The sequence below is a fragment of the Tarenaya hassleriana genome, unplaced genomic scaffold (assembly GCF_000463585.1).
Source record: "Tarenaya hassleriana unplaced genomic scaffold, ASM46358v1 Cleome632, whole genome shotgun sequence".
NCBI classification, from domain to species: Eukaryota; Viridiplantae; Streptophyta; class Magnoliopsida; order Brassicales; family Cleomaceae; genus Tarenaya; species Tarenaya hassleriana.
Genome location: NW_010968841.1, coordinates 19,608 through 28,150, shown reverse-complemented (window position 1 = coordinate 28,150; position 8,543 = coordinate 19,608). Strand labels below are relative to the sequence as shown.

General features: G+C 39.3%; 1 pseudogene; it reads right to left on the bottom strand.

Annotated features, from left to right (window-relative positions):
* Positions 1-4: 4 nt before the first annotated feature.
* LOC104800030 lies at positions 5-5,692 on the bottom strand (annotated as a pseudogene).
* Between the last annotated feature and the right edge of the window lie 2,851 nt (positions 5,693-8,543).

The following is an 8,543-nucleotide window of genomic DNA, read 5'->3' as shown; positions in this document are numbered from 1 at the left end:
TTTCTTCCTCCTCTTTCTGCCTTTGCAGAGCACGCTGCTTGGCCAATTCTCTCATCCTATAACGCTGCTGATTACAGAATGTGTCAAATACTCAGGCAAACCAGAGGGGTAGGCTAAAAATAATAAGACAACATGAAAAACAATAACAAGTCATAAGAAAGTTTGTACCTGGCTATCACCAACATCTGTAGATATTTCAGACTCTCTCTCATTCTTCTTCACCAGAGGAACAGGCCCAGGCTTTTGGTTGGAGTCATAATTCAAAGAGACACCCACATGGACTTTTGCAAATCGTTCTGTGCTTGTAGCTGATATTGCACTGGAGGAGACTGGAATAGCAGCATTCTTCCGCCAACCATCACTGTCTTTGTTTATCACTCTTCCTTCGCTCTGATAATCAGCTCTGCTATGAGTCCCGAGAGTAGATCTCCTGTGAATACAAACATCAAATTTTCCTAGCATAAAGCACAGCAGAAACCACCAAAATACTACTGATACATCACAACTGACCTGGACATGGCTGCTTCTTCAGTGTTCCTAACTGCAGCTTGACCACCCCTTTCATAGGAGTCTCGGCTTTTGTTATCATGTACATGAATAATCCGAGGATTTCTTGTCGGAATTTTATTTACAGAGTTCTCAGAGTTTATTGTTTGTGATTTTCTCCCTTGCTCGTCTGTACTGAATCCAGATGAAGCATTTTGCCTACCATCAGTAGTCCTAGATTTTGCATTTAAGCCCTCTATTTTCTGAAACAAACTGGGGTCTCCAGGGGCAGCATTTTGTTCATTACTTGATTGAATATCGCCACATGCCTCAAACTTTACTTGTTGCTCAGGTAACTTTGGTTTGGCAGTTTCTGAAGAACCGCCATCCCAGGTTTCAGAAGAAGCCTCTGAACTGACAAGTATTCTTCTTGACTCCATGTGTCTTTCGTTTCTGACTTCTGTTTTCCTGTCATTGTTTGAAGACGGCCTCTGTTTAACTACTTTCTCAGAATCTGGTGCCCTATTTGTTAAAGATTCTTCCCTCTTTGCTTCATCTTTCCCAAACCGCCCCTCCTGAGGCTTCAAAAGAACCTTGTATGGTCCTTGTATTTCTTTGGAATGGCCGGGTTCGAAATTTTCTGAACTCAATGACCTGCCAGCTGGATCATATCCACCTTGACCGGAGTGCTTGTTATAACCATAGGGACCAGGTGGCATCCCCACGAAAGGCATATCTCGGTTGTTGGGATTACAGTAGCCCATTGGAGGACCATAGTAGCCTTCATAGGGTACAGGACCAGGATAAATCCCAGGCCTAATCGGCATCCCTGGGCGAACATAAGAATCTGGCATCGGAGGTCTGTACATATCCACATTCATAGGGTGGTTGACCCTGGGACCAGCACCATGTCCAGGGGCAGGCGAGACTTGAGGATAATATGAAAATGGGTCCATGGGAAAGCCCCCAGGACCAACTGGGGGTCGATACGGCGGGGGGCTCCCTCTGTACCAAACACCACCTGGATGATTATTTATTGGAGGGCCACGCCAACCATCAAAGTGATGAGGAGGAAGAAAATTAGCATTAGTATAAGGTCGTGGACCAGGAGGATCCATTTGCCTTTCCTCTAAGCCATGCCTGGGTCCCTCTTCACCACATGGTTGATGATCTCTTCTCCACGTATTGACTTTTCCACCCCTTACATTAGCATCTGCAGGAAAGCCATCCGTAAAAAGGATATGATCTGGTATAATGTGCATATAGAACATGCTAACAAAATGTGGATGAGAATGCAGCAACATGATCCCTCAGAAGCTTGCAGACAAACATGGACAAAGGACTAAGCCCCTCTCAGGAAAGTAATTTTTAGGAGTATTAACTATCAAACTAGAATGCACAGACCTGCATGGCTTCTGATGAGAAAAGAGAAAGAAGTTTGAGAGCAAGAACCTTCAATGGAATTTATACTCCGTTCTTCTGCAACTGCTGATCTTCCAGATGATGATCCAGGACGAACATGAGGACCATGATCTGTGAATAAATGGTTTGCAAGTACGATGTCTGATGAGTCAAATCTACTTATCAAAATACAGTCCATCACATCCACAGTATTTAATCAATGTGATCCAAAGAGCCTAAGGAGACATATGTTAAGCATAAGTTGAACTGGAAAAGTATGCAACCAACCCCAAGCCAGAAACGCTATCCCCTAATGTTTAATTTGTTTTAGCATTCATGTCTCTCTCCTACAGAAAAATCTTTCTGGATTCTCCACTCCCTTCGATACTGGTTTTAAAAGGACACAGAATAAACCCAAAATAGTGATGCATTTATAAGAAATAACTCCTAGTTAATATTACAAAAACAAAATGAACATGTCAGTACTCCCACAGGCATTCCTAGAGAGAATTTAGACTAAATTCGAGTAGGAAGATCAAGCCACATTGAGAAGGCTAACTCAAGCTCAAAACAGCAACATTTTCAGGCAACTGTAAAAGTGAATGAGATGTTAACAAAGTTCACACAGAGCAAGAAGATGGGAGAAATGATGGAAAATGCTGGTGCCTGGTGATACTCTCTTGAATCTTGATGGCATTGACAAGAAGTAGAAACAACCCAAATTCAAAAGGAAGCAGTATGCATGAGTGCAACAACAATTTTGACTGTAAAACGCATTATACCTTGTGGCTCTTTCCTGTACTTGCTTTCTCAGTGCCAAGTGAAGGAAAATCTCCAGAAACCAAAGAAAACCCATCATTCTTTGTTGGACCTGCTCCCTGCGGAAAAAGAGAAAATAGTCAAAAGCAACGAAGGATGGATTTCAAACATAAAAAGGACAAAAAAGGTAATCGAAAGGGTATCGATAAACACAGTTGCTATTCAATACTTCTGAAGCGTAATCACAGCGACTAGGTTGTGTTTCACAAAATCATATTGCAGATTTTAAATATTTTAGTTTTAAAGAATTATGAATCTCAAACTGTTTGAGTCAAACATCAAACTTTCCGCCAAATATAGCACATAAAAATAGTTTCTTTGGGTCATTTTGAACACAATATCCTGTGAAACCCTGAAAAAATGTGCATTAAATTTTTCGCCAATCATAACCCGATTCCAACATCACTCATTCAAGCTCATGCAACCCTGTAAGTTGTCGAGATGCTCTTACACATTAAACAATATTAACTCAACCAAAAAATAATAACTTGCATATCTGACAAACACAGCACCCTGAATATGTTTCCTCAACAACCACAAATGAAACATCCAGAGGGTGAAATTCTATTCGGATCAACTGTCTCACAAACATAAGGACTTATTGTAACTTTCCCAGCTACTAATCGGAAGGAATATGAAATACTAATCACATAACTCTTAATAAACAAAGTAGTAATACCAAAGACGATAATGTTGATGCTAGGCAGAGTTGACAAACATAGGCACTTATGTAAAGTTAAGGAGAACCTTACCAACTTCTCTGCTTCATGTTGGCCCCAAACAGCAGAATTCTCTGGCGCAGTTTCAGCAAAACGGGATAACGGGGAACTACCAGGTCTAGTCTCTGCACTGCGTGGACGAGATGGTGCAAGTGACGCCTGATTGGATGGTAACATACCAGACGCTGATGAAGGCCGAGAGTTTGAATTCCATGCATTAGCAGAAGATTCATGCGCTTTATCGCTACCAGCAGTTGATGGCCGAGTGCCAGTTCCACCAGAAGAAGGACGATTACTGAGATAGCTTGGAGAACCAACACTGTTTTCAGTCCGCGGTGACAATGATGATGAACCCCATGCATTCAGAGATGATTTGGTGCCCCAACTAAGGGTTCCCCTAATTACACATTTGAAAGAGAAAATTAAAATAAACTACAGGATTTCAGGGATAAAAAATGGAGAAGTGGTATCTAGATAAAGAGAGGTGTAGAAACTTACTTGGGCACAATTTCCACATTAGGGTCAAGACCCTGATTTTCTAACCTAAAATGCCAAAAAGAAGTGAGTGGGACTAAATTAACAGATGGACATATCAACACTAATAAAATAAAACGAATATAACGTTGCCAAGCATTCATTAAATACCTTTGGCTCGGTAAGTTGATGGGTTTTGGGACTGCAACCTTTCCTAATATTGTCATGCCACTTCGTCTTGCAGTACCCCATCTGCTGATGATTGGATCCAACAAATGTAATGCTTGTCAATAAAGCCACGCTCAGCGACCACAAAAAGAGAATAGACAATTCTTGCAAAGAATAAGTTAGCAAAGGGTAAAATAAACAGCAAAATACTTGAATAATAAGGCAATGGAAACAATTAAATATAAAAGAATTATTGAAGGTTGGCTTTCATAGCAAGCTGGGTTAATACAGTTCTACATGTACTTTACTGTTATTCTCCTTTGCTAAACTAGCTTGTACTGTTACAGTGTTCTAGCACAGAAGAAAATGAAACTATAGGTCCCAATTTCTACTTGGATTCTTGTTAAGATCAAGCCTGGGTAACCATCAACCCAACAGGCTTACTCAAAGAAAGCAAATCACCAAAACCCAAAGTTCCTTACATCTGTGGCCCATAAAACAGACTTTCTAGCAGTCATTGTATCCTATAGATATAGCATAGATCTGCATATAATGATTCTATGGTTCAGAAGTAAGCATGCTATGGCCATGTCGGAAACTTGGATGCATAACCGAGAAAAGATATATAAAAAGTACTCCAGACAACTACAAAACCTTGTCTAAAAGATAACGCTACTGTCATTTGATAAAAAAACAGCTAAAACACTAAAAACATAGCAAATTTAATAACAAAACAAAGGTTAGATTTATAGTTACAAATTACAATTACATAAAAGTACCTTCGATCTCCTGTTGTGTTTGAGATCATTATTCAGCAGCTACTGCACAACCATCCAACTAAACCTCAACCTGTAAAAAAGGCGTAACAAATCGCATCCCTTATCAAAAAGCCAAGCTAAAAACACCCAAATCCAAAGAGTAGGGGAACTGGACAGCTAATACAATTTTCCTGGCAAAGAACTCCAACTCGAATTATAATCAAACATAAACTATTAATTCCATAACCAATAAACTATAAGCATAAGAAGAGTAGCAAACCCAAGCTCAGTAAATACAAATCACTCACCTGAAAATGTTTCCATAAAGAATTGCTTCAAAAAAACGATAGAATTAAGCAATTACGTTACCAACCACCTAAATGCATACGGAAAGCCATGCATATGGAGTCCTACAGCTAATATTGAAGCTAAATGAGAGAACGTTTTAGAACCAGATTATGTATTTCCTATGAATCCAAGGACTTTGACGAATCCCATATATACATAGGTATTCACCAGCATCAATTATGCCCCAAAAAACACATAATCGCTTCAAGGGGCATCACGAACATTCACTCTATGAATCTACAATCCTCATTGTACCTCGCGATCCAACAAAAACAAGCCCAAATCGGAAGCGAAAACGAGAGGAATAGAGAGACACCACTTGCCTTGGATCAATCCCCTTCGACAATCCTCCTCGTAAACCCTAGATGCTATGCAACAACCGAAAAGAGATCAAAAGAACGACGTGGAAGCAGAGAAGCAGATCGTATTGTTCTCTGGGTGATCGATTGAATCGAACAAGGAGAGTTATTGGGATATGAGGGATCTGCGAAGAAGAACGAATCGAAGACAATTGATCTCTTTTCGGTTGTTGCATAGCATCTAGGGTTTACGAGGAGGATTGTCGAAGGGGATTGATCCAAGGCAAGTGGTGTCTCTCTATTCCTCTCGTTTTCGCTTCCGATTTGGGTTTGTTTTTGTTGGATCACGAGGTACAATGAGGATTGTAGATTCATAAAGTGAATGTTCGTGATGCCCCTTGAAGCGATTGGGTATTTTTTGGGGCATAATTGATGCTGGTGAATACCTATGTATATATGGGATTCGTCAAAGTCCTTGGATTCATAGGAAATACATAATCTGGTTCTAAAACGTTCTCTCATTTATCTTCAATATTAGCTGTAGGACTCCATATGCATGGCTTTCCGTATGCATTTAGGTCGTTGGTAACGTAATTGCTTGATTCTATCGTTTTTTTGAAGCAATTCTTTATGGAAACATTTTCAGGTGAGTGATTTGTATTTACTGAGCTTGGGTTTGCTAATCTTCTTATGCTTATAGTTTATTGGGCACGGAATTAATAGTTTATGTTTGATTATAATTCGAGTTGGAGTTCTTTGCCAGGAAAATTGTATTAGCTGTCCAGTTCCCCTACTCTTTGGATTTGGGTGTTTTTAGCTTGGCTTTTTGATAAGGGATGCGATTTGTTACGCCTTTTTTACAGGTTGAGGTTTAGTTGGATGGTTGTGCAGTAGCTGCTGAATAATGATCTCAAACACAACAGGAGATCGAAGGTACGTTTATGTAATTGTAACTATAAATCTAACCTTTGTTTTGTTATTAAATTTGCTATGTTTTTAGTGTTTTAGCTGTTTTTTTATCAAATGACAGTAGCGTTATCTTTTAGACAAGGTTTTGTAGTTGTCTGGAGTACTTTTTATATATCTTTTCTCGGTTATGCATCCAAGTTTCCGACATGGCCATAGCATGCTTACTTCTGAACCATAGAATCATTATATGCAGATCTATGCTATATCTATAGGATACAATGACTGCTAGAAAGTCTGTTTTATGGGCCACAAATTTGCTTTCTTTGAGTAAGCCTGTTGGGTTGATGGTTACCCAGGCATGATCTTAACAAGAATCCAAGTAGAAATTGGGACCTATAGTTTCATTTTCTTCTGTGCTAGAACACTGTAACAGTACAAGCTAGTTTAGCAAAGGAGAATAACAGTAAAGTACATGTAGAACTGTATTAACCCAGCTTGCTATGAAAGCCAACCTTCAATAATTCTTTTATATTTAATTGTTTCCATTGCCTTATTATTAAAGTATTTTGCTGTTTATTTTACCCTTTGCTAACTTATTCTTTGCAAGAATTGTCTATTCTGTTTTTGTGGTCGCTGAACGTGGCTTTATTGACAAGCATTACATTTGTTGGATCCAATCATCAGCAGATGGGGTACTGCAAGACGAAGTGGCATGACAATATTAGGAAAGGTTGCAGTCCCAAAACCCATCAACTTACCGAGCCAAAGGTATTTAATGAATGCTTGGCAACGTTATATTCGTTTTATTTTATTAGTGTTGATATGTCCATCTGTTAATTTAGTCCCACTCACTTCTTTTTGGCATTTTAGGTTAGAAAATCAGGGTCTTGACCCTAATGTGGAAATTGTGCCCAAGTAAGTTTCTACACCTCTCTTTATCTAGATACCACTTCTCCATTTTTTATCCCTGAAATCCTGTAGTTTATTTTAATTTTCTCTTTCAAATGTGTAATTAGGGGAACCCTTAGTTGGGGCACCAAATCATCTCTGAATGCATGGGGTTCATCATCATTGTCACCGCGGACTGAAAACAGTGTTGGTTCTCCAAGCTATCTCAGTAATCGTCCTTCTTCTGGTGGAACTGGCACTCGGCCATCAACTGCTGGTAGCGATAAAGCGCATGAATCTTCTGCTAATGCATGGAATTCAAACTCTCGGCCTTCATCAGCGTCTGGTATGTTACCATCCAATCAGGCGTCACTTGCACCATCTCGTCCACGCAGTGCAGAGACTAGACCTGGTAGTTCCCCGTTATCCCGTTTTGCTGAAACTGCGCCAGAGAATTCTTCTGTTTGGAGCCAACATGAAGCAGAGAAGTTGGTAAGGTTCTCGTTAACTTTACATAAGTGCCTATGTTTGTCAACTCTGCCTAGCATCAACATTATCCTCTTTGGTATTACTACTTTGTTTATTAAGAGTTATGTGATTAGTATTTCATATTCCTTCCGATTAGTAGCTGGGAAGTTACAATAAGTCCTTATGTTTGTGAGACAGTTGATCCGAATAGAATTTCACCCGCAGGATGTTTCATTTGTGGTTGTTGAGGAAACATATTCAGGGTGCTGTGTTTGTCAGATATGCAAGTTATTATTTTCTGGTTGAGTTAATATTGTTTAATGTGTAAGAGCATCTCGACAACTTACAGGGTTGCATGAGCTTGAATGAGTGATGTTGGAATCGGGTTATGATTGGCGAAAAATTTAATGCACATTTTTTCAGGGTTTTACAGGATATTTGTGTTCAAAATGACCCAAAGAAACTATTTTTATGTGCTATATTTGGCGGAAAGTTTGATGTTTGACTCGAACAGTTTGAGATTCATAATTCTTTAAAACTAAAATATTTAAAATCTGCAATATGATTTTGTGAAACACAACCTAGTCGCTGTGATTTCGCTTCAGAAGTATTGAATAGCAACTGTGTTTATCGATACCCTTTCGATTACCTTTTTTGTCCTTTTTATGTTCGAAATCCATCCTTCGTTGCTTTTGACTATTTTCTCTTTTTCCGCAGGGAGCAGGTCCAACAAAGAATGATGGGTTTTCTTTGGTTTCTGGAGATTTTCCTTCACTTGGCACTGAGAAAGCAAGTACAGGAAAGAG